Source organism: Tursiops truncatus, chromosome 4 (assembly GCF_011762595.2).
Source record: "Tursiops truncatus isolate mTurTru1 chromosome 4, mTurTru1.mat.Y, whole genome shotgun sequence".
NCBI classification, from domain to species: Eukaryota; Metazoa; Chordata; class Mammalia; order Artiodactyla; family Delphinidae; genus Tursiops; species Tursiops truncatus.
The window spans coordinates 67,687,527-67,711,729 of record NC_047037.1 but is presented as its reverse complement, the minus strand read 5'-3'; the positions used below and the strand labels follow the sequence as shown (position 1 = coordinate 67,711,729).

The following is a 24,203-nucleotide window of genomic DNA, read 5'->3' as shown; positions in this document are numbered from 1 at the left end:
GGGGGGAGCTAATACAGATGGATCTCTACACTTTAAGTGACAAAAGTAAGTTTAAAAATACTTATATGTTCTTAATCACTTTTAAGAAAGTAACCAAAAGTGTGGGGGAACCTCTCTTACATGTATATCACATATGTATACATACTTAGAAAAGTTCTGGTATTAAACATATTAAATTGATAACAGTGGTTACTTCTAAACAGTATGTATATGTGAGAGGGGAGCTCAATTTTCATTTCACATATTTTTGTGTTTGAATTTTTGACTTTGTATGCTTTGTATTTGTAATTAAAATAATAAAAATGTGCATAAAAATTTTAAATCTCCCTCAAATAGACATACATGAAACACATGCCCCTTCTTTTCACAAGCTGGCTGCTATAATGTACCCTTTAAGCCTCCACCTGTTCCACTGAGCTCCAGAACTCTATTCTAGATATCCAGAATTTGCTGCAGCGCTCTAAATATACTTATTTTCTTTCCACATTAACTTGTTACAGTTTTTCTTTGTGCTTGAGTGCTGGGTCCCACCCTACCTTCTACCCATGTCTGGAACATAGTCCCACTTTCTTGTAAACTCCTAATTATCTTGTACAGCTTAAATGTAACAAGTGTAAAGGTTTCTCTGATCCAGATCAGAATTTTAGAAATTCCATTTCTCTCCAAAACTGTGTTGGACAGAGGTCTACTATGGTAATTAACACTTATTTCCTAACTTTTTCATTTGGCTCTGCTTCCACTGACAAGAGGTATGCACTCTAAGGAGACTGAAAAAAGAAAGGAAGAAAATGGGCAAATCATAGGTACCAGAAGTTTTAAATTGAAAATTTCAATAAATCCTGACAATATGAGATTATTATTTTTCCCAAATCCCATCACAAGATTCAAAGTGTGGCCCCTAATACAAATAGTGTGTAGCAGACTTAGGATCTGAGACCTTGACTGTCTGATTTCAGAGGCTTTCAATTCTTTTCACATAGGCTAACTGCCCTTACTCTGTGTTGTAACTCTTTATAGTTTCACCGTCTATCACAGTAACTGACTCAAGAGGTTCTTGACTTATCTTTAACAGATGAGCAAATAAATGAATACTGTGCTTCATGGTATTGTGTTTTATACAAAGACAACTAAGACAGATTACTGTTCTTCAGAGTCTATAACACAGATAACCATAACACAAAGCCTTCCACATAGCATGAGAGATGCAATTATGCAATGCAAGATGAAAAATCTATATAACATAATTTGTGAGGAGTGGAGAAGCACCTAAAAAGGTGTCATAAAAGTGGCACTTGAATAATCACTTGACAATTAGGTAGGATTTCACCATATAAAAATGGAGGAATTGAGCGATAAGATAGATAAACAGCAAGCAAGCAATTCTATCTAAGGAAAGACACAAAAACACTTAAGTAAAGGAGATGTTTACAAAATTGTGGATAGTCCAGTCTGTCTGCAATAACTTTAAAATCAGGTCAGGGAAATAGAACCTTGCTCTACTAGTAAATGGGAGAATTTAAAGTCATTTGTACCTGGGGGAGTATGAGCAAAGACTATGTTTTAGGATGATTATCCTAGCAGGAGCATGTTGTGTGGGCTGAAGGGGAAGAGAATATAGAGACTGAGAATCTACTGAGGAAGCATCAATCATTCGCATAAGAAGCAATTGAAGCTTAAACCAGAATGTGGGTAGTAAAAGTAGTGGGAGGGAGACTCAGAATAATTAGAAAGGGATTATGAAAATGTTTACTCTAATATCTTCATTGCAAACTTTTTATTAAATCTTAGAATGGTGTTCAGTATTAGTTATTACATAAACAGTGGTTTATGACCAAGAATACAACAATCTGGGATACTGGGCTGAAAGAGTCAATATTTTTCATCTAATCATACACAATGTGAGCTTACTTTCTGAAATATTCTGTCTCAAGAGTACAGGTTTTCTAATATCTAACCAAAAAATCCTAAAAACAAAGACAAATCAAGATGTTGCTTGTTCTACAAATGAGACATTAAGTTATTTTTAATTAGTTATTAAGACAAAGTCATTAATTTCTATATTATGTGGTATTTATATCAAATGTGCTTGTTTCAGACAGTCAGACTTATGATAAATTTCATAAAAAATCATGTTTTGATAATAGCTGAGTAAAAACAGATGGGCTGGAAGTTTTCCAAAGACCTTGCACAAAATATTTGTTTTAGGAGCATGAAGAGAATTTGCCCAGAAAACTGATTTAAAATTTACTGCTTTGTTGATGCTTAAAAATGGCAGATTTTAGAATTTAAATTTCTTTGTGTTTTCTCCTATTTTCCACATATTTGCCAGACTTAAAATGAAAAACATTCTAATTGGTGATCAGCCTGCAGTACTAAAGTATTAATTTTACCACATGCATTTTTCTTATCAAGCGTAGGGTAAGGAAGAAGAGGAACAAATGAGACTATTCTTTCACTGTTAAAACATTAGAAGACACATGCATTTCATCCTAGTTTTCGGCTACTGGATCCACTAGAGACATATACTAACAAGTGATTGCCAACATGGGAAAGAAGGAGTAATATGTGTTGTACTCTCACTGAGAAACGTGACTAGTTTTGAGAACACTGTCCTATAGCCAGTACTTAGTTTAGGTGATGGGAATTTAGTGAAACCCTACGTGGACTATTTTGTCTGAACTGCCCAGAAAGGTGATTCTTTTCTTGCATTTTAGTGTGGATAAGAGCAGCATCATATAGCAGCCCAGAAATGCTGATTTCAGGGAAATTTTGCTTTTGTGAATACTGGTTGTTGTGTTTAGGAGAAATTTACAGTGAACCTAATCAAATAAAAAGTTAATTAAATCACTTTGGTTATTAAAAACCTGTTGGATGGGCTTCCCTGGTGGCACAGTGGTTGAGAGTCCGCCTGCCGATGCAGGGGACACGGGTGCGTGCCCCGGTCCGGGAGGATCCCACATGCCGCGGAGCGGCTGAGCCCGTGAGCCATGGCTGCTGAGCCTGCGCATCCGGAGCCTGTGCTCTGCAGCAGGAGAGGCCACAACAGTAAGAGGCCCGCGTACTGCAAAAAAACAAAACAAAACAAAACAAAACAAACAAAAAAAAAAACCTGTTGGATGTCTCCATCACCTCCAGCTAAAATATGCTCTTGTAGTCATTACTCTCAGTGGGGTCACCTCCATGAGATGAAGCCTAGAAAAGTAATAAATGAGAAGAAAAACTGAAAAGAATGAGGGTTCTAAAATGTACAGAGGGAAAATCAGGCTGAAGATGAAGCACAGAGGTGACTCCTCGTCTTCCTGCCTATCTTAACCTGTAAACATCTCAATTATAACTGAAGATTTTTCTCTTCTACACCCTGCTGGAAACTGAGATTGATTATTTATTTATGTGTATGTATATATGTATTTATGTATGTACTTATGTATTTATGTGTATATGTATTTACTTAACAGATAACTAAAAGGAGCTTATTAGGTATCTGGTACTGTTCTAAGCACTGTATAATTTAATTCCCATAACCTCCCTAGAGGTAGATAATGTTATTATTCCCATTATATAGTTGAGGAAACTGAAGGACAATAATTTAAGAAACTTGCCCACATCACAATCACACAAATCAGGTATTCTTTAAAAGAGGCTTTCAAATTTATGTAGAGAACTTCTTTGAAATAACTACAATATAATTATTCATTATAGCAGCTGAAAAATTTCAAACTACTCTATACTCTATGTAGTTATGTTCTTTGACTCTAACAATACCCTTTGAGGTAGGCCAGGAATTATTATCTCTATTTGAAAGATGAGGAATCTGAAGTTCAGAGGATTCACAGCTTTGCTCAAGGTCACAGCTAGTGATAGATATGTCATTCAAACTTAAGCTGAGAGTTGCCATTCAATTTCTTTTCACCCCAAGTCCAAAGTTTTTTCCACTATACTCACAATAACAGCATGAAGTTTGTTGCTGACAATTACCTACCTGTGAGTATCCCACTATCTCCTTGGGCTTTGCAATAGAGACCCACCCCACGTAATGTTACCCTTTCACATGGAAGGTCAATAGACACCGATTCCTCAGGCTGTCTCCCATTGTCTGTTGCAAGCCAAAAGCAGGCCAGCTTTGATACTATCATGTCCCATGCACAGGATTTGTCTGAATGATATGCCCTGTGCAAGTCAGTTTCAAATCTTCCCTTCTTTGATGCCAAGTTCTGACCTTAAATCTACAGCAGATTTTCACGGGCTCCACTCCCCAGTGGTTTTGAGCTCCACAAAACCCATCATTTATATCTAATGTTTTGATTGATACTAAAGTAATCAGCCTACTTTTACTGGAGAAAGTCCTTAAACTTAGACATGAAAAATAATGAATTGTATTCTTTATCAAGGCTATCCTTAGGGGCAAAAAGAAAAAGGAAAACCTATTATGATTGCTTTCTTAATTTTTAATGAGCCAAAGTCCACAGGCTTTCTCTCTTTTTTTTTTTTCTTATTTGAGTTATAAATAACATACAACTTTATGTCAGTTTCAGGTGTACAACATAATGATTTGATATCTGTATATATTGTAAAATGATCACCATAATAAGTCTAGTTAACATCCATCACTATGCCTAGTTACAAAAAACTCTTTTCCTTGTGATGAGAACTTTTAAGACCTACTCTTTTAGAAACTTTAAAATATACAATACAGTATCATTAAACTATAGTCACCATGCTGTATATTATATCCCCATGACTTTATTGTATTTACTGGAAGTTTGTGCCTTTTGACCCACTTCACCCATTTTGCCCACCCCCAGCCTCCCACTCTGGCAACCACCGCCGGTTTTACTTCTTTACAAACTGAAAACGAGAATTTTAAATACAGAATAGAAATAACAGTCATCAACTTATCAAAGTAGCAGAGAAATTTTTCTTTCTGGTCCAATTTTCCTAAGCATCACTCTACTCAAAACCCAAAGACATGTGTTACCTTTACAAACTGTGTTTTTCTAGTTCTGTGGGTTTTTCATTGTTACTTAGTCTATCTATAAAGCACTCTCTCTCTTTCCCCCTTTAAATGTTTCAATCCACATTTAAGGCACTCCTAAATGCAAGCTGTCATCTCTGAACTCTTAAAACATTCGCACAACCATTTTTGTTGTCGTTATCATTTTCATAGTCATTTTACACATGCCTTCTTTCTCTCTTAAACTTGGAGCTCCTTAAGAACAGAACTTGTCTAGGCATTGCTCTCAGGATTTGTACAAGACCGCATTCAGTTTATTGACTCCAAGTGGGCAGTAAAGTCAGACATTTAACTGATCCAGGTTCTTTGGATTATTGGACTACTCTGGATTCAAAATTTTTTAAAAAGAAAAAAAAAAGGAGGAAAGGAAAGAAAATCAACACACATACAAAACCCTAAATTCTAAATTTTCATTCAGAATATTACTTCATTCATATTGTCAACAGTAATCCATTAACTGAAGACCAGCTGGCTATTGTGGATATATGATTTAAGATGTATTTTATTATTATTTCCTTTTTGGACCTAGAGGAAAACCATATAACTAAAAAGTGGCAGAGCACATAAATTAATTTAAATCTAATCAAAATGGTTTAACTGACATTTTAAAAGAATTTTCACAAATACAGTCTAAATTTACTAGCAACTTTCAGTTGTCAAGATGTAAGCCAAGATGATTCAACCTCTGACTGCTATGAAACATTAAGGATCACCAATACCCATGGCAGATTAAAAGGCAAGGTTAAAGAAAATTTGAAGCCTATCCTGAGAATTCATATTAGTGCAATCACTGCAGGGCTGGGCATTATTTTATCTTCTTCTCACATTTAGAAATAGGTTGCCATTGGGGAGAAAAGAAACTGTAATGAAGTTTGATATTGATTTCTACTGAACTCCACGGAGCATCCGTCTAAACATCCCATTAAGATAAGTTCTTCAAAGGTCAGACTTTTCTCCCAACTTCTGAAAGTCAATATAATTCAAGCTAGTAATTTCCACAGGTGTTCTCTACTGTAAGACTCTTCTTCTCAAGTGGGCTGTGTATCGAGTGGAAATTTTTATCACACTTTATTTGACTAGGAAGCAAAAATCATAAATCAGCGAAAAAAATTAGGGCATATCATTTAACGTATATTAAATATTCTCTTCAAATGATTTGTATATTTTAGCATTTATATAATATTTTGCAAACAGAAATTACTATCTAATTTTTATTCATTATTCCTAAAACACCCCACGGTATTCCAATTCCCTGATTATTGAGGCAGTTTAGTCATTTATCTTAGGGGACACAAATAACTGGCATTAAAATGTTAAGTCTCTAAACTCCAGTCTGCTTACCCATGCTGTCTCTCATTTATATTTTAGCATTCAGGGAATCTCTTATTTTCTCTGAAATAATAAATTTGACCCAGATAGGATTCTTTTCTTGATTTTAAGCAGAATGGTCTTTTTGTGTTTGTGTGTGTGTGTGTGTGTTTTGGGTTATATTGCAGCATGTTAGTGGATATACAGAGGAGAGACGTATAAATACAAGTATAGACTGTACTCACAAGATGGAAATTTGGAAATATTTGGATGAGTCCTTTCCAAGTGTTAGAGAAAAATACAGAACCAACCTTAAAAGTGTATCATTTTCTTTGATTAAAGAAAATGTCAAATGCCTTTGCATTTTTGCCAATTAAAGCAAACTTCTTAAAAGCTAATTGTGACATATTCAGGCCTTTTGAATTTGCTCTGTGGTTTTCACCTTCTTAGGGAATGGAAATATATCTTCAGGAAACTCAGACTACCAAATTAAAATAAATTAAAATATGTACATGCTGGGCACCAAGCACCTACCCATGAGAACAGAGATGAAAGAGAAAACCTCTCTACCTTTGAGGTGCTTTATGACATTTGTGGAAAATTAAAACATGCATGTCTGAAAATTAAATAAATGTATAAATATAAAAGTATTATTCTACTAAAAGAACTGTAGACTGCTGTCACCTCTTAGAGTCCAAGCTTCCACACCTTTGAAAGGCAGAGGTTCATGGATGCTTATAGAATTATAGACTTTTCAAATGGGAAGTTGCTCTAAATTATCATAGGAATTATTAGGGACAAATGTAAGTGAAGGTGTAAAGCTAGCAGTAGAACGAGTATGCAATAAACTTTTGAATTCAGGACTTTTGGTGAAGAGTGTAAACTCAGTCCTTTGGAGTCTAGCCCATGATCCTTTGGAGTGGAGCCCCTAGGTACACTTTATGTAAAGCTGGGAATCCAAAGGCTAAAACATCAGTCAACCATCACCCTTCCCCAGCTCAATCATAACAGAATGCAAGGAAAATTGCCTTGGTACCCAACGGAGAAAGAGGGAAAGAACAAACCAACATACCTATCTCTGGGATGCTGTACATATAGATTAGCCACCAAGCTGAATTGCAACTCAAATTCATATTACCTGGACGGTCACAAAAAAAAAAAAAAAAAAATCTGTTTAAAAGTGATTGCTGGGCTTCCCTGGTGGCGCGGTGGTTGAGAGTCTGCCTGCTGATGCAGGGGACACGGGTTCGTCCCCGGTCCGAAAAGATCCCACATGCCGCGGAGCGGCTGGGCCCGTGAGCCATGGCCGCTGAGCCTGCGCATCCGGAGCCCGTGCTCCGCAACGGGAGAGTCCACAACAGTGAGAGGCCCGTGTACCGCAAAAAAAAAAAAAAAAAAAAAAGTGATTGCTATTGGTTCTAGGCCACTTGAAAAGAAAATCTAATTCAGCTTACTAGGTTTTCAAGTAGTCCCATAAATATATTCAAGAAAATAAGCAGCTCAGTGTAAAATATAACTAAACACACAAGGAAAACACATACCATAAATAAAACCAGCAGAAACAGACCCAAAAATATTTCACATAGTTAGGCCCAGATAATGACATAACTGTGTTTACTAAGTTTGCAAATTTAGAAGCAATGATAGCTTACAGAAAATTATTAAAAATCACCAAACCACTGGAATTTCCAGAAGTAAAAATCTCCAAGAACCCCAAATAAAACATCACTAATCACTAGGGAAATGTAAATCAAAACCACAATGAGATATCACTTCACACCTGGCAAAATGGCTCTTACCAAAGTTAAAGAATGATATTTAAGTATGACAATATTTTAATTTTTTTATTCTGGGGAAAGCTGATTTCTTTTCACATGGTTAAGAACTATTTATATTTCCTTATTTGCAAACTGCCCATAGCTTGTATTCATTTTTCTGTTACTTTGTTGATTTTCTTCTTTAGTCATTAAAAGTTTATTTGGAAAGAGTTCTTTACATATTGAAGAAATTATTTGTCTCTCATTTATATTGCAAATATTTCCCCAAGCTTTCCTTTGTCAATGTATTTTATTGGTTTTTTTATATAAAATTTATTTTTTTAATTAAAAAAAAAGATAAGAAATAACAAATGTTACAAAGATGTGGAGAAAAGGGAAACCTCATGCATTATTGGTGGGAATGTAAATTAGTACAGTCATTATGGGAACAGTATGAAGTTTCCTCAAAAAATGAAAAATAGAACTACCATATGATCCAGCAGTTTCATTTCTGGGTATTTTTCTGAAGAAAACAAAAACACTAATTCAAAGAGATATATGCACCCCTATGTTCACTGAAGCATTATTTATAACAGCCAAGGTACTGAAGCAACGTAAGGGTCCATGGACAGATTAATGGACAAAGAAGATGTGGTATACACACACACACACACACACACACACACACACACACACACACACACACACTGGAATATTATTCAGCTATAAAAAAGAATGAAATCTTGCCATTTGCAACAACATGGAAGAACCTAGAGGGTATTATGCTAAGTGAAGTAAGTCAGACATAGAAAGACAAATACCATTTGATTTAACTTCTATGTGGAATCTAAAAAACAAAACAAATAAACAAATAAAACAAAACAGACTGAGATACAGAGAACAAACACGTGGTTGTCAGAGGGAAGGGTGTTGGGGGATAGGTGAAACAGGGGAAAGGGATTAAGAGGTACAGGTACAAACTTCCAGTTATAAAATAAATAAGTGATGAGGATGTAATGTACAGCAAAGGGAATATAGTCAATAAAATTGTAATAACTTCAGATGGTAACTTATTGTGGTGATCATTTTGTAATATATGCAAATATTGAATCACTATGCTGTACACCTTAAACAAATATAATATTGTAAGTCAATTATACTTCAATAAAAAAGAAAAAACTCAATAGAAGGAATTAAATAGGAGTTTAGACACAGCTAGAAAAAGAATTAGTGAATTGGTTTAGCATAGAAAGCAATAAAATAAAAGATTGTTAAGAGTGAGATGTTCTAAAATATTTTTATTGGAGTTTTGGAAGGAAATAAGATAGAGATTGAAACAGAGTCAAGAGAGAGTAGCTAAGAGTTTTCATGAACTGATGAAATAATCCAATCCACAGATTCAAGAATTCTAAGCATTCTGTAAATGATATATAAAACAATATCCATACTTAGACTCATGATTTGAGATCTAAGAAGAAATGAAGCTCATACAAATGGTAACTATGTGGATAAAACTTTAGTTTTAGTGGTGCATTGACTACATAAACAATGTTATTTTAGGTGTTAAATATTACAGAAGGAAAATGCACAATAGTAGGTCAAGAGTGAGTGAAAATAGAATGAAAATGTCCTGAGTCCTCATATGGTTGGGAAAAATTAATTGTATGCATTGGAAAGTTAATTTTGAATGTTATAATTTCCAGAATATCACTGAATGATTAGTAAATGCATAAGTTCCAAACCAGCATAGGAAACAATGGGACAGTAACGATAAAATGATCAATCCAGAAAACATAAAAAACAGGAAAAGGTAAGAAAGGAAATGAAAAGCAGTATGCAAAAGAAATTAAGATAATAAATAATAGGTATAAACTCAAATATGTATCATTACAATAAATGGAAGTGAAAGTGTTTTATTTAAAATTAAGAAATTGTTATATTGGACTGAAATAGAATAAAAATAGTTCTAAAAGTAGAACTATCATATGACCCAACCATCCCATTCCTGGGCATATACCCAAAGAAAACCATAATTCAAAAAGACACATGCATCCCAATGTTCATTGCAGCACTATTTACAATAGCCAGGACATAGAAGCAACCTAAATGTCCATCAACAGAGGAATGGATAAAGAAGATGTGTCACATATATACAATGGAATATTAATCAGCCTTAGAAAGGAACTAAACTGTGTCATTTACAGAGACATGGATGGACCTAGAGACTGTCATACAGAGGGAAATAACTCAGAAAGAGAAAAACAAATATCATTATTATTACATATATATGGAATCTAGAAATATGGTACAGATGAACCTATTTGCAAAGCAGAAATAGAGACACAGACGTAGAGAACAAACATATGGATACCAAGGGGGAAAGGGAGGGTGGGATGAATTGGGAGATTGGGATTGACATATATACACTACTATGTATAAAATAGATTACTAATGAGAACCTACTGTATAGCACAGGGAACTCTACTCGGTGCTCTGTGGTGACCTAAATGGGAAGGAAATCCAAAAAAGAGGGAATGTATATATACATATGGCTGATTTACCTTGCTGCAACTATACTCCAATATAAAATTAATTAACTAATTAATTAATATAACAACAACAATAATAGAATTCCTCCCAAGTCATTGTTTCTTAGAGTGTTCTATGCCCTCTTTGGAAACTGTTTGAAAGTGGGTGAACTAGGATTGAAACACTGCATAATTCCTAACATAGTATCTATCACTAAATCTCTCTGTTCTTTCCCTAATAAGAGAGAGAAAAAGAAAAACATTGATTCATTTGTTCATGATGCCAAAATCCAAAAATTACCAGCTTTTTGAATTTCAGGAGTCACAGAGAGCATTAAGGCTGAGATGTTTAAAAACTATCAAGGATATAGGGTTAAGTATATAATTTAGGAAAACTGCATAACACTGAGGAAATCAAATGGCTAGAGGATGTTTGGGTACCTTTGTTAGTCACATGATAGCAGTTTTATTGTTGTTTAAAGTCTAGAAGTTATTTTGATCACAGGCATATATGTTATATCATTTAATGATAAAAAGCAGCAAAATCCAGAAGAAAGTCAGGTGCTTCCACCACTTCTCTGTCTGCCTTTAGCTAAATCACTCCGAGCCTCTGTGTTTTGGTTTCCTCATGAGCAGCATGATGTTCTTAATATTCCTTTCCAGTTCAGCATGCTATAATTGCATGAAAGTCAATTTGAAATAAAATGAAAGTCAATTTGAAATAAAATGAGCAACTGAACAGCAAAAAACAGGAGAGAGAGAACAGGAACGACATTGAGGAAAACTTGTGTCCTTATCCAATGTAGTATGTTTTCTAAAATTCCAGGATGATTTGCTGATTTTCATAATTATAGTAAAACTCGTCAAATGGATAAAAAAGGATTGGTAATGTTGTGATACTGTAGCCATAAATAATAAGGGTTTCACACTTACTGTGATTTCCATTTGAAATGACCTTATAGAAAATGGCTTGCCTTCCTTCACCCTAAATTACAGTACATTCTTCCACTGCACAAAGGGTATATTTTTAAAGTTGAAACTCTCTCTGGGTGATTGAACTACAATGCATCTGTAAGTTTCAGAGACCGCCACAAGGAATGCTGTCACTGGGAGAGGAAGATTAATAGCGGTAATAGCAGTTTAGACTTGACCCTCTTAATAATCTGAGATCTCAATGGAATATCTATCTCAAAATTACTTTTCCTAAGATGTATTTACAGAGAGGAACTAGGGCCGTGAGTAGAAGTTTCATACTCTAACAAAGAGGTCTGGAATTTAAATTTATTTAAAATTGAGGGATGCAAGTATATATTACACCATGTACCTTTTCATTTGAATCACATGTTTAAAAGTAGTAGACAGATTATAGTATTATAGAAACTTCTAAACAGTGTAGTATTTTATCAGACTTTTATTTTGAGAGTCTATAAAAAATAGTCTTATCACAGCAGCCTCTAGTAACATGAATAGTGAGAAAAAGCCAAGGAACATCTCTGTCCAAAAAAAAAAAAAAAAAGATTTTTTAGGCCTTTTGGATGCACCATATGTCACTGCTGAATCTGTAGCTTTCAAAATGTTCACGGGAAAGATATAAATAAATACGGCTTATTCATTCCAGCAACAGGATTTTTTTTTTATTTGTAGTAAAACATTTTGTGTGGATCCTCAAGCTCCAGATTTGATCCTCGGTTATAGACATTCGTTATTGACTGGAAAGCTTTCCTCCAAATATCAAACAAGTTCCTGCAAAATGTTAGTCAATACATTTTGGGGAAGGAAGTGAATATTCTGCAGCCTGCTGCTACTTTTGGAACTGTCTTGCTTTTCAGAGCATTGTCACCGTAGGACTGAAACATATGTGAAAATTCTTACTGTGGTACCTAACTCTCCTCCCTGTTTGTTACTTCTGTTTTAAGGACTGCCTTAGGATAGCTCCCCGCTGAAGGAAGATGCACACAGAACTGTTAACAGCTTGACTTCAAGGTAACAGACAAAACACTTGCTTTCACGATCTCTCTGACGTTTGATAGGATACAGAAGTAAGAGTAAGTGTGTGGAAAAGAGGAAAGTTTAGTCTATCATGTGTTTTTGGATCACATTCGGAAACGGCAAAGAAATGGTGACTATTTTTAAGCATTTTCACAATCAGATTAAAACTAAAGGAGCTTTTATTACCCTTGATTATATTCATAAGCATCTGATGATTAGAACACATGCAAAAATAATACCTTTAAATTGTATAAATTAGATGGCTTAGAATATGTTTTGAATACTTTATAAAATTGGTGAAAAAAATCTTCAGAAAGTAATACTGCCATTTCCTATGTGTTGGTAACTATAGCTATTTAAAAAATCTGTTTGGGGGAATAAATAAAAGAAGTTTTACAAATAAATAAAATAAAAGCATACTGAATTATTTGTATGGAGAGGAGCATTTTGGAATGTAGATGGTGGCAAGATTTATGTACTATATAAAGCAATGATTTTATTAGAGCTGGAACTGAAAGTGAGTGACATTCAGCCTTTGTCATTTGGGATCTCACATCTGTTTTGACTATTAAATGCTTGGAAAGAGACCCAAAAGTCTCTACCACCATAACAGTCTAGAGCTCTATAAAAAGTGTAAATTTAAAAAAAAAAAATGTCTATACTAACTGGTTTCTCTATTGTGGGCATCATTTTCTTTTTTGGTTTCTTTATCTGTAATCTCTATTTGTTTACATTATTATATACATATAAGCACTATTATACGAAATACGTTTACAAACAGTTATAACAATATGCACACATACACACATTTTATGTTCACTTGGAATCTGACAGTATGTTGACATGTTGTGTCAATTGTTAGCAGTTTATTAGCTATAATATTTATACTTCACATATAATTAAAGGAAAAATAAGAAATTTCCAAATTTCTCTGTAAAATTTTAGCCGATTATTTGCAATGCTTGTAAAAGAAAGGATAACATTATAATTCATCTTATTATTAACTTCTATTTCCGAAATTAATCTTAAAATGTAAATCTTAAAGTGTTAGATACAACCATTTTATTTAAGGGACCCTCTAAATAGTAGTTTCTTAGATATGACCTTCAGAATAATCTGAGGAAACAATACATGTGAGTCTTCTCCCTTAAGCTCCCCATATATTGAAACTGTTATGGAGCATCTGCTGTATATGAATAGCACTCATCTCATGAACAGATTTGACAGGGAACTCTACCCAATATTCTGTAATAACCTATATGGAAAAGAATCTGAAAAAAATGGATATATACATATATGTATAACTGAATCACTTTGCTGTACACCTGAAACTAACACAACACTGTAAATCAACTATACTCCAATATAAAATTAAATTAAATTAAATTGAAAAAATAAAATAAAAAGTGCTTTGACACACTCAAAACAGTTAACCAACAATCCCTATTCATCAAGACACCACATGGAGAAGAGAGGTAAAACCGATTATTCTAAATGCACTAGAATTTTGTCCCAACTTGTATAAATGCAAATCCTTGAAAAGGAGGATAACAACCTATGAATAAAATGTTTATTTCAGAGATTGACTTAGAGGAGAAATGCTTCTAATGGTAACAGCAAAGCAAAGGGAATAACTAAACAGATAAACTAAACATTTTCAAGCAATATTTTCATTTTCAAGGAACTCATTTCTCCATGCATCCCCTCATTTCATTTCTTTTGTTTTGCCTTACTTGCAGTGTTTACAGGGCAAGAATTTGGGGAGACAAAAGTTGCTGCTTGCTTCTAAAAGTCTGTCTTGTATAAGCCTTTGGATTTCTCATTTGTGTTTTCCTCTCACCTCCCCCTGCACTTAAATACTCTTAAAGTGAACAAAATATATCCCATGCCCCTGAGTTTACAGATCATTTTATTCAGAGACAATTATCTAAGGGATCTTCTCTTTCTACATATTCTAAGTTTTAATCTGATTCAAATTATATGATATATGTTTACATACTTGAAAAATGTTGGGTTTTCCTCTCAGCTCATATTTTTTGTAAAAGTCTCCACCGAGATATTTTAACTGTATTCTTCAGCTTCACAGAAATCATTAAAAAATGTAAATAAATCAGATTTTATATTTGTTGTAAATTTGTGGTTGAGAATTTCTCCTCTCAGAAATAGATTATATTACATACCAAATAAAATATATTTCAGAATTTAGTTTTAGTAAAATCTTTATCTTCCTTGAAGACATGATAAGTTACCTCTTTTGTGATACAAATCTATCTAGTTTGCTGTGTTCTTATTTTTTGCATAGAATACCAGGATATTCAGATGTAAATTAGGACATCAATTTCTTTCTTTCTTGTAAATTAGGATATCAATTTCTTTCTTTTAGCATTGGCTCTTATTTTCTATGTCCCTTTTCATATTTTTATTGCTTATATTCTTGAATAAAACTTTTCAAGAAATAACTGGAAAATTATTTATGCCAATATGTATGGGGTAAAAAATCAACCTTAACCTATAGTGATATGCCTCTAGTATTATTATAACTCTGATTTCCCAATTTTGAAAATGCTTATTTTCCATAATTCTTCAAATTAAAATGCTCTACATAATATTACCATGTTGTTTGAATATTTGTCAACTATAGTAAATATACATATTTTAATGTTTAATATCTGTGCTCATTTGAGTAAAATCTTGTTTCAATAACGTTGAGCTAGCATGTTCTGAATCTGCTTTTAGAGTTATGTTCTGCTCTTTTCAATCTTTTTCAGAAAATGAAATTTCTAACTATGCTAATACACATTTAATATAAGAAATGAATAGCAATAGTTAGGCTTTCCTTTAACAACTGTGGGAGACTGGGCGCTCTATGATCCAATGGTTTAATTAATGAACATTTCCTTTTGTTTGTCCCTATTTCCCCTTGCAGCCTTTGAGAGGCAAGAGGAAATTCTAATAGGGTTATAATTGGATATGGAGAGCACACGGTATTTATATATAAATTAAGAATACAAATTACTTATATATAAAGAATCACTTATATGTAAATAGAACACAGGTTTTACTGCAAAGCAACACAGAGTAGAGTAGCAGGGGTAAAATATATGGATCACAATAGTACTCACTTTAAGGATGTTAGCAGAAAAAAGTGTTAACAATTTGGTCTCTAGAGACAGATGGTCCAGGCTTGGATCCCACCCCTGCCAATTTCAAGCTGGGTGCTATTGGGCAAGTTATTTGACCTTTCTGATCTTCACTTTTCTTACTGTAAATAAACAGAATGCTAGTACTTTCTTTTTAGGGTCTATGCAAGTATTAAATGAGAAAATCTTTTTAATATGCTTAGCCCTTTCCTTTTATTATTATGACAGAGAAAATAAGAGTCACTTAAAGTGACTCAGGCAGAGGACCAAAATTATTATTAAATGTTGAGGGATTCAAGAGGCAGCCATTGAACTGGGCCATAGAGTTTTAAATTTTTGACAGGTGCTGATGGTGACTCTGGGCAGTATGCTCAAGGGCTTGGAGGCAGGAGAACTGGCAGTCAAGATAGCTGTTTACTTGGACTATGGGAGTCATCTAAGGAAATACTGAGAAATGGGGCTGAAAACATAAAGATCAGAGTGTGGAAGACCTTATCTGTCACTCTGTCTCAGAGACTACTTAATAGTGGCTATCTCTTAGATATTGGGCTATTTTCCCTGCAGAATTTTAAGCAGGTTGCTATTTGATTTCCAGTCATATAAACTTTACGATATTAAGTAGACTTAAAGTGCCACTAAATGTTATGGGTCTTATACACAAACATTAAGAAATTATTACATTAATATCCTCCAGGCACACACACATGCACACATTTAATTAGTAGCATTGTTTAGCAAATACTGCAAATGAAAATGATATTATGAAGGCAATAGACTGCATAACCAATTTTGTGATGGGCAGGATGAGTCTGTTGAATACTCAGAATAATGACTGAGTAGATCATGACAAGCTTAGGCCTTATTTTGCCTAACAGGCCTTATTGTTGATTTGCCCTTTTCTGTCTACACACACTATAAACAGCAGTAAAGATAGATTAATACCATAATGTAGACAATGTTCCTCTGTACTGTTCAAGTCCACAAAGTAAGAGAGACAGCAGAGTAAAGAGCTATCAGCCAGCAATTGATTCTGTCAGCTATAATTTCTACAGGGGATAAGAACATGCTAATTTGTATGTATCTGCCTAAGTATCAAGTTTCTGATGGTTTAAGTCTAAACAACTCACTTCTATAAACCTCTATGGAGTGTCTATTCTAAACTAATTACTATGCAAGGCTCTGGTGGAGAGAACAAGGATGCCAAAGTGACAAAAGCTATGGTCTATCCCTCCATGAACCCATCCATTTCATACAAGGCAGACTACGGTAAGTGTTAAGAATAAAACCAGTGGATTCAGGAGGGAGGCTTATTCCTCAGGGAAGAGATGGGTCATGGAGTCACAGAGGGAGTGAAATATAAGTTGGAACTTGAAGGATGGTTAGGATTTTGATAGCTTAAAATGTTTTCCATATAGAGAATATTTTGAGAAATGACTTAATTTGAAAGATCTTCCAGGCAGAAGAAAAAGAGTAAGAAACGACCTAAAACCGGAGAAGTTCAAGTGTATTCAGGAAACAGAGCTAAGGTGGTCCTTTTGATTAAAATTCCATTTTTATATATTATACCATTTAAGCCTCACAACAACATGCAAAGTGATTATTTGTCTCCATCACTCTAAAATTGGTAAAATGGCATGCCGTGGGTAAGACAGCAAAAAATTTGGACCTAACTGTATCTGTCTTCTAAGTCTATGCTGTTACCAGTACCCATAGACTGCCTGGATGGGATAAAGGGAGCAGTGTGGGAAATGGTCGAAATCCAGAAGAAGGTATCCAACCTGAGTGTGAGAGCTCTCCCCTGGAGTACATAATGGACAGGACTGGTCTTGGAGAAGAATGGGGATTCTGGAAGCTGACTGTTGGGGTGCATTCTTGCCACACCTCTTGCTCTTGTGTGATTTTTGGCAACCGATTTAACCTCCCTAACCCTCATTTTATCTTTTATTGAGGTGATAATATTAATAGCTATCTCAAAGGGCCATTGTGAGAATTAAATGAGATAAGAAATATAAAATGCTTAGCACAGTGCCTGTAACTTTCTTAGAGATGAATAAATATTACCCATTATTACTCTTATTAAAATTGTGTTATAATTATTATTACAACTCATTTATGTATGGTGTACTAAACCCAGCTTATACTAGGTTTGGTGCTGCCTTAGGAAACTCAAATGTGGAATGGCCTTAGATGAGGAATTCCAGGACCATCTCCAATTCCAGTGGACATATGCTTAGTCATTTAAGAGCCAAGTTAGCTTACGTGCTATTTGTAGATCAAGGACTCAGAAGAGTTTTCTCATTAATAGCAGAGCATGATTCCTATAACCAATTACATCATATGTTTAATTCTTCCTTTTCGTACAGTTCTTATAAGAGTAAGGCTCTAGTTAATTATGTAAATATACTTTGCCTCACCCAACCCCACTAACTGAAAACTCACTAGTGGTATGGACTAGGCTGAATTCACCTTTTATGCATTGTCATGATTTGTTTATTGTAGACCCTTATTAGGTGTTTGCATAATTTCTCCATGCACTTAGGTGAATGGAAAAATTATAAAATTTTAGAAAATTTCCCAAGGATCTCATCATATTTTCACTTATATATATTTCTTTATTCTCCATAAATAATTATAAAGATCTTTGTAAAATAGTAATACTGTTTCCTGAGCTCTTGCTGGGGCAGATTTTATTCTTAAGGATGGAGTACTCTTAAAGACCTTCTCATTTCAGCCTACAAAAATAATGAAGTTGAGGCCTTAGTTCAAAAACAATAGCTTGAGTTGGGCGACTTTTCAAGTGATGGGGACTTAAGTGTGTCCCTCACATCTCAGCTGAACAACAGAGAAATTCTCCAGCTTCAATGACCCTTTTATCTAATATAGGAAAAATGCCAGAATAGGTCATTTTTTGACAGAAAACTAACAGCACAAGAGAAAAAGTGAATAGAGCGTTGTGAGTGGAAAGAAACATTTCAGAATATGGATTTATTATTCTTGCTGTTCATGTGAAAAGACTGAATTTTTTCATTAAGGATAATTTTTAGAGCAGTTATAAGTTTACAGCAAATTGAGGGGATGGTACAGAGATTTTCCACCCTACACATGCATAGCCTCCCTCATTATCAACTTCCCCATCAGAGTGGTACATTTGTTACAGCTGTTGAACCTACACTGACATATCATAATTACCCAAAGTCCACAATGTAAATTTATAGTTCATTCTTGGTGCTGTATATTTATGTATTTGGACAAATGGATAATAATATGTATCCATCATTATGTTATCATACAGAGTATTTTCACTGCCCAAACAATTCTCTGTGTTCTGCCTATTCACCCTTTCACCAACTCATCAGTCCTTGGCCACCCCTGATCTTTTTATTGTCTCCATAGTTTTGCTTTTCCCAGAAGGTCAAATAATTGAAATCATATAGTATGTAGCCTTCTCATATTGGCTTCTTTAACTTAGTAATATGCAGTTAAGCTTCCTCCATGTCTTTTCGTGGCTTAATAACTCATTTCTTTTTAGCACTGAATAACATGTCCTTGTCTGGATGCACCACAGTTTATTTACCTATCCACCTACTAAAGGACATCTTGAATGCTTTCAAGTTTTAGCAGTTATGAACAAAGCTGATAAAAACATTCATGTGCAGGTTTCTGTGTGGATATAAGTTTTAAACTCCTTTAGGTAAATACCAAGGAACACAATTGCTGAATTATGGTAAAAGTATGTTTTGTTTTATAAGAACCTACCAAACTGTCTTCCACAGTGGCTGTACCATTTTACATTCCCAATAGCAATGAATGAGAGTTCCTGTTAGCATGAATCCTTGCCAGCATTTGGTGTTGTCAGTGTTCAGAATTTTAGCCATTCTAATAGGTGTGCAACAGTATCTCGTTGTTTTAATTTGTGTCTCCCAGATGACATATGATATGGAACATTTTTTACATATGCTTATTTTCCATCTGCATATCTTTTTTGGTGGGGTGTCTGTTAAGGTCTTCAGCCCATTTTTTAATCCAGTTGTTTGTTTTCTTGTTGTTGAGCTGTTTTTTAAAAAAAAATTATTTATTTTTAGCTGCATTGGGTCTTCGTTGTTGCGCACAGGATTTCTCTAGTTGTGGCTAGTGGTAGCTACTCTTCAATGTGGTGCGCTGGCTTCTCATTGCGGTGGCTTCTCTTGTTGTGGAGCACAGGCTCTAGCTGCACGGGCTTCAGTAGTTGTAGCACACGGGCTCAGTAGTTGTGGCTCGCGGGTTCTAGAGTGCATGCTCAATAGTTGTGGCACACGGGATTAGTTGCTCCATGGCATGTGGGATCTTCCTGGACCAGAGCTTGAACATGTGTCCCTGCATTGGCAGGAGGATTCTTAACCACTGCGCCACCAGGGAAGTCCCTTGTTGTTGAGTTTAAGGAATTCTTTTTATATTTTGAATGTCAGTTCTTTACCAAAAGTGTCTTTTGCAAATATTCTCTCTCAAATATTCTCTCAAGTCTATGGTTTGTCTTCCCATTTTCTTGACATTTGTCTTTTGCAAAACAGAAGTTTTTGAGTGTAATAAAGTCCAGCTTATAAATTTTTCTTTTATGCACTTTGCCTTTGGTATTGTGTCTAAAACTTTATCATCATACAAGATCATATAGATTTTCTCCTGTGTTATCTTCTAGGAGTTTTATAGCTTTATGATTCACATATAAGCCTGTGATCCATTTTGAGTTAATCTTTATAAAGGATGTAAGGTCTGTGCCTAGATTCATTGTTTTTGCATGTGTATGTTCAGTTGTTCCAACACCATTTATTGAAGAGATTATCTTTGCTCCTGTATACTGCCTTTAGTTCTTTGTCAAAGATCAGTTGACCATATTCACATGGGTCTATATCTGAGCTCTCTATTCTGTTCCATGGGTATATTTGCCAGTTCTTTCACAAATCCCACACTCTGTTGATTACTGTAGATTTATAGTAAGTCTTAAAGTCAGGTAGCCTCAGTCTTCCAACTTTGTTTTTCTCCTTCAATATTGTATTAGCTACTCTAGGTTTTTTGCCTCTCAGTATATACTTCATAATGTTTTTTGATATCCACAGAATACCTTGCTGTGATTTTGATAGGGATTACATTGAATCTATAGATCAAGTTGGAAAGAACTGACATCATGACAGTATTGTGCCTTCCTGTCCATGAACATGGAATATCTGTTCATTTATCTTGTTCTTCTTTGATTTCATTCATCAGATTTTTGTAGTTTTCCTCATTTAGATCTTGTCCCTTCTGAATGGAGATGCTACATACTGGTCTCCAAATCTAAAGCCAACTTCACTTAGATAAATCTTGTGTAACTAAAAAAGCCAGAACCAACTCAAAGCCATATTTGAAGAGGGGTATAATTATTGTGCCTAAGTGACTATTCCATCCACTGCTTCTTTCTTAGCCCTTGAACATGAGTGCAAATAAAACCATCATAGAGATAAATAAATTTGGGGCCATTGATCAAGTACTACCTATTGATGCTCAGTTCTACCCAATTAACATACTTTTGCTCTGTACAGGCAGAGAACATTGCTGTGTCTGAAGTTTAAAGCTGCAACTTTTGGGTGTGCCTGAGAATCATAATAAAACCATCCAAATTATCTCAGTCATCAGAGTCTTGAAGTTTGTATATATCATGACTATTTTGAGGTAAGCCTTACAAAAAATTAATTTTAGTAAACTTAATCCAAGTCTGCTGAGGTAAAAGCTAGTCTAGTCTGTATCAAGTAAGATGAGAAAGTTCACATACAAGTCAACAGTAAATTTTTGTTGTGTCTTCATGTGACATTCAACTGGTAAAAGGCAACCACTAAATTGTAAAGAGCATCAGTAAGTTGTAGACACTACCAATCACCTAAGTTGTCAAACATAAGTACATGGGTCATCTTACTAAGTCTTAAGGGTCAACATGCACTGAGGTCATACTGGGATTCTTAAACACTGCTGGTTGGTTCAAAAGAGCTGGTCCCATTTCCCACATTCTTAACACTTGCACAGATTTTTGTTTTAGTTTGTGTTTTAGGAAGCTATTAAATGATATTCCTCTTTCCATCCTCAGTTCAGAATCAACTGAGCAAGAAGGCAAAGCAATTAAGCAGACATAAATGAAATGACTAGATTTACTACTGATAAAAGATAGACTGGAAAATGTGACATTAAATCTGTGAAAAACACTCCCCAGAATTGTACATACTCATAACCCTCTAATCTTTCCCATTGGAGAACCTGCATTTTCTCTAAGTCTAATATTGCTAAGCTTAGAACATGGAAGAGCAGATAATGCATCTGTTCCGTTAACATGCTGGCTCCTCAAAAAGAATATCCAGAGCAAAGCCAAACATGCTCAGTTATTTCTCTTGGAATATGACCTTGAGGAACAAACAGGAGCAAAAGGAGAGAGACGTTGATTGATTTTGCTGCAGTCTTGCAGTGAGATCATTCAAGAGTTCTTGACTGAGATATTTGTACTCTCCAGGTTTCAGCCCTACCCAAGACCTTTGTATTCTATTTTTCCCCAAATTTGGCAATATCTGAAAAACATATTTATGTTACCCAGAGTTGATTGAATTACTTGCAACAAAATAAACCGATCCATATGTTTTGTTTGTTTATCTATGTTTTGTTTCTGTTTATCTTTTTAATTCACTTGGAATGTCTTTAGTGAATGCTGTGAATTGAGGCTCTGATTCATATTTTTCAAGTAGCTAAACATTTTTCCCAGCACTACTTATTAAATACTTCTCATTTATGCCACAATAATTTTTCTTATATTATAAAATATTTTACAGGAATAGACTACTGATAACTATCCTTAGAATTTGGTATTATGATGTTGTACTCCAGCAAAATTGAAGACATGGAAGTAAGTTTGATCTCTGAGAATCAAACAGAAACTATACTATCTAATGAATCTGACTGTAGGGCCATGAAAATGTAAAGCCATCTAGAAGAGACAAGATTTTTCTCAGATCAGCAGAATGTATATAATCTTCTTTAATATACTAAGTATATCTAAATAAAAAGTGGGATTCAGAAGGAGTCTTTCTTAGTCACAGAATCTAGAAAAATGAGTCTTTGAAGCAAACGTAACCAATTTCTATCCAAATACTGTTCAGAGACTAGGAAACTTTGGTCATTGGACTAAACACACTTCTGCTCTTGAGGGTGAAGCTGTATTTTTTCTGGGAAGGTACATACACAGCTGTGGCTAACAGAGTTGATGCCAAAACTTTCAAATATTTCTAATCCCTTGCAAGAATAAACCAATAATGAGATAGTCCAAATTCAGTGCACCAAGCTGATGCTGTTCTGATTCCTTGCTCATCAACATAAATTCTGAATAGAATGTGCCCCTGGTATGTCTACACTCAGAAATTCCGTTGATCAGGATTTTGACTACTGTCATTTCCTGATACAGTGATTTCTTCTCATAAATAAAAATGATTTCTTTCTGGGATTTGTCTTTCTATAGAGCTTGACTATACAGCTTGAAAATAATATTTTTTTCTGTCAAGGAATGACAACCAACCACCAAATCAACGAGCCAAAAAACAAACTCAACCTACTGGGAATAAAACAAAAAGTGGTAAGTCAATACTTTGAAACAAATAGGATATCATGGAACCTCTGCATAACACTGCAAACTAGTGATTCAACTGTAAAGCTGATAAGTGGGTAAAGATGTTATCTCCAGAGGTCATTTTTGAAAATTATTATTTTCAAATAATAACATTGTTTTATTCACAAAAATGCTATTGAATGTAAAAATATGCCAGTATATCTTTTCTCTATATTAAATACTATATTATTGAGACTAAGTTATATGAAAGTAAAAACAAACTAAAAATTTTCAGTGTTTTAATGTAATCTGATGTGAGTCAGACATTCCAAGAAAAGCAAATTTCACGTCAATATCACTAAGGTACATAAACATTAAAATCCTCAATAAAATATTGGAAATTTGAATCCAGTAAATAATTTAAAAGCATAACACATTGTGACCATATGTAATTTATGCCAGATATGTAAAATTGATATAACACTAGATAATCAAACAATGCAATTCAACGTAGTAACTGAGCAAAGAAGAATAATTGTATAATAACCTCAATAAATGAAGACAAAAATAAGGAAGAGAAGGAAAGTAGTCAAATCTCAGAAGATAGTAGGCCTTACCTTATTTTTTTATATTTTCATGATCAACTAAGAGCCTTAGAGCCACAGAGCTAGAAAAACTATTCTTACCCATCCTTCTCTATGAAAGTTCAGGAAATTTACTTGATTTAAATACAAGCAGCAAATAACAGTTATCATGTTCAGGGAAACTATACAGGAGCTGAACCGGAGAACTTGCTAGAATAACAATCTTTTCCCCTGATACAGTAATCTAGTGATTAACTTGAGCATATACCATGAAATTCTAGATCTGTTATTATAA

At 34.4% G+C, this 24,203-nt stretch overlaps 1 long non-coding RNA gene across 1 annotated transcript in view; it reads right to left on the bottom strand.

The window, feature by feature from the left end:
- LOC141278474 (uncharacterized) overlaps nucleotides 1-24,203 on the bottom strand; it is a 214,038-nt gene that overhangs the window by 43,136 nt on the left and 146,699 nt on the right. The gene's annotated exons all lie outside the window — the stretch shown is intronic.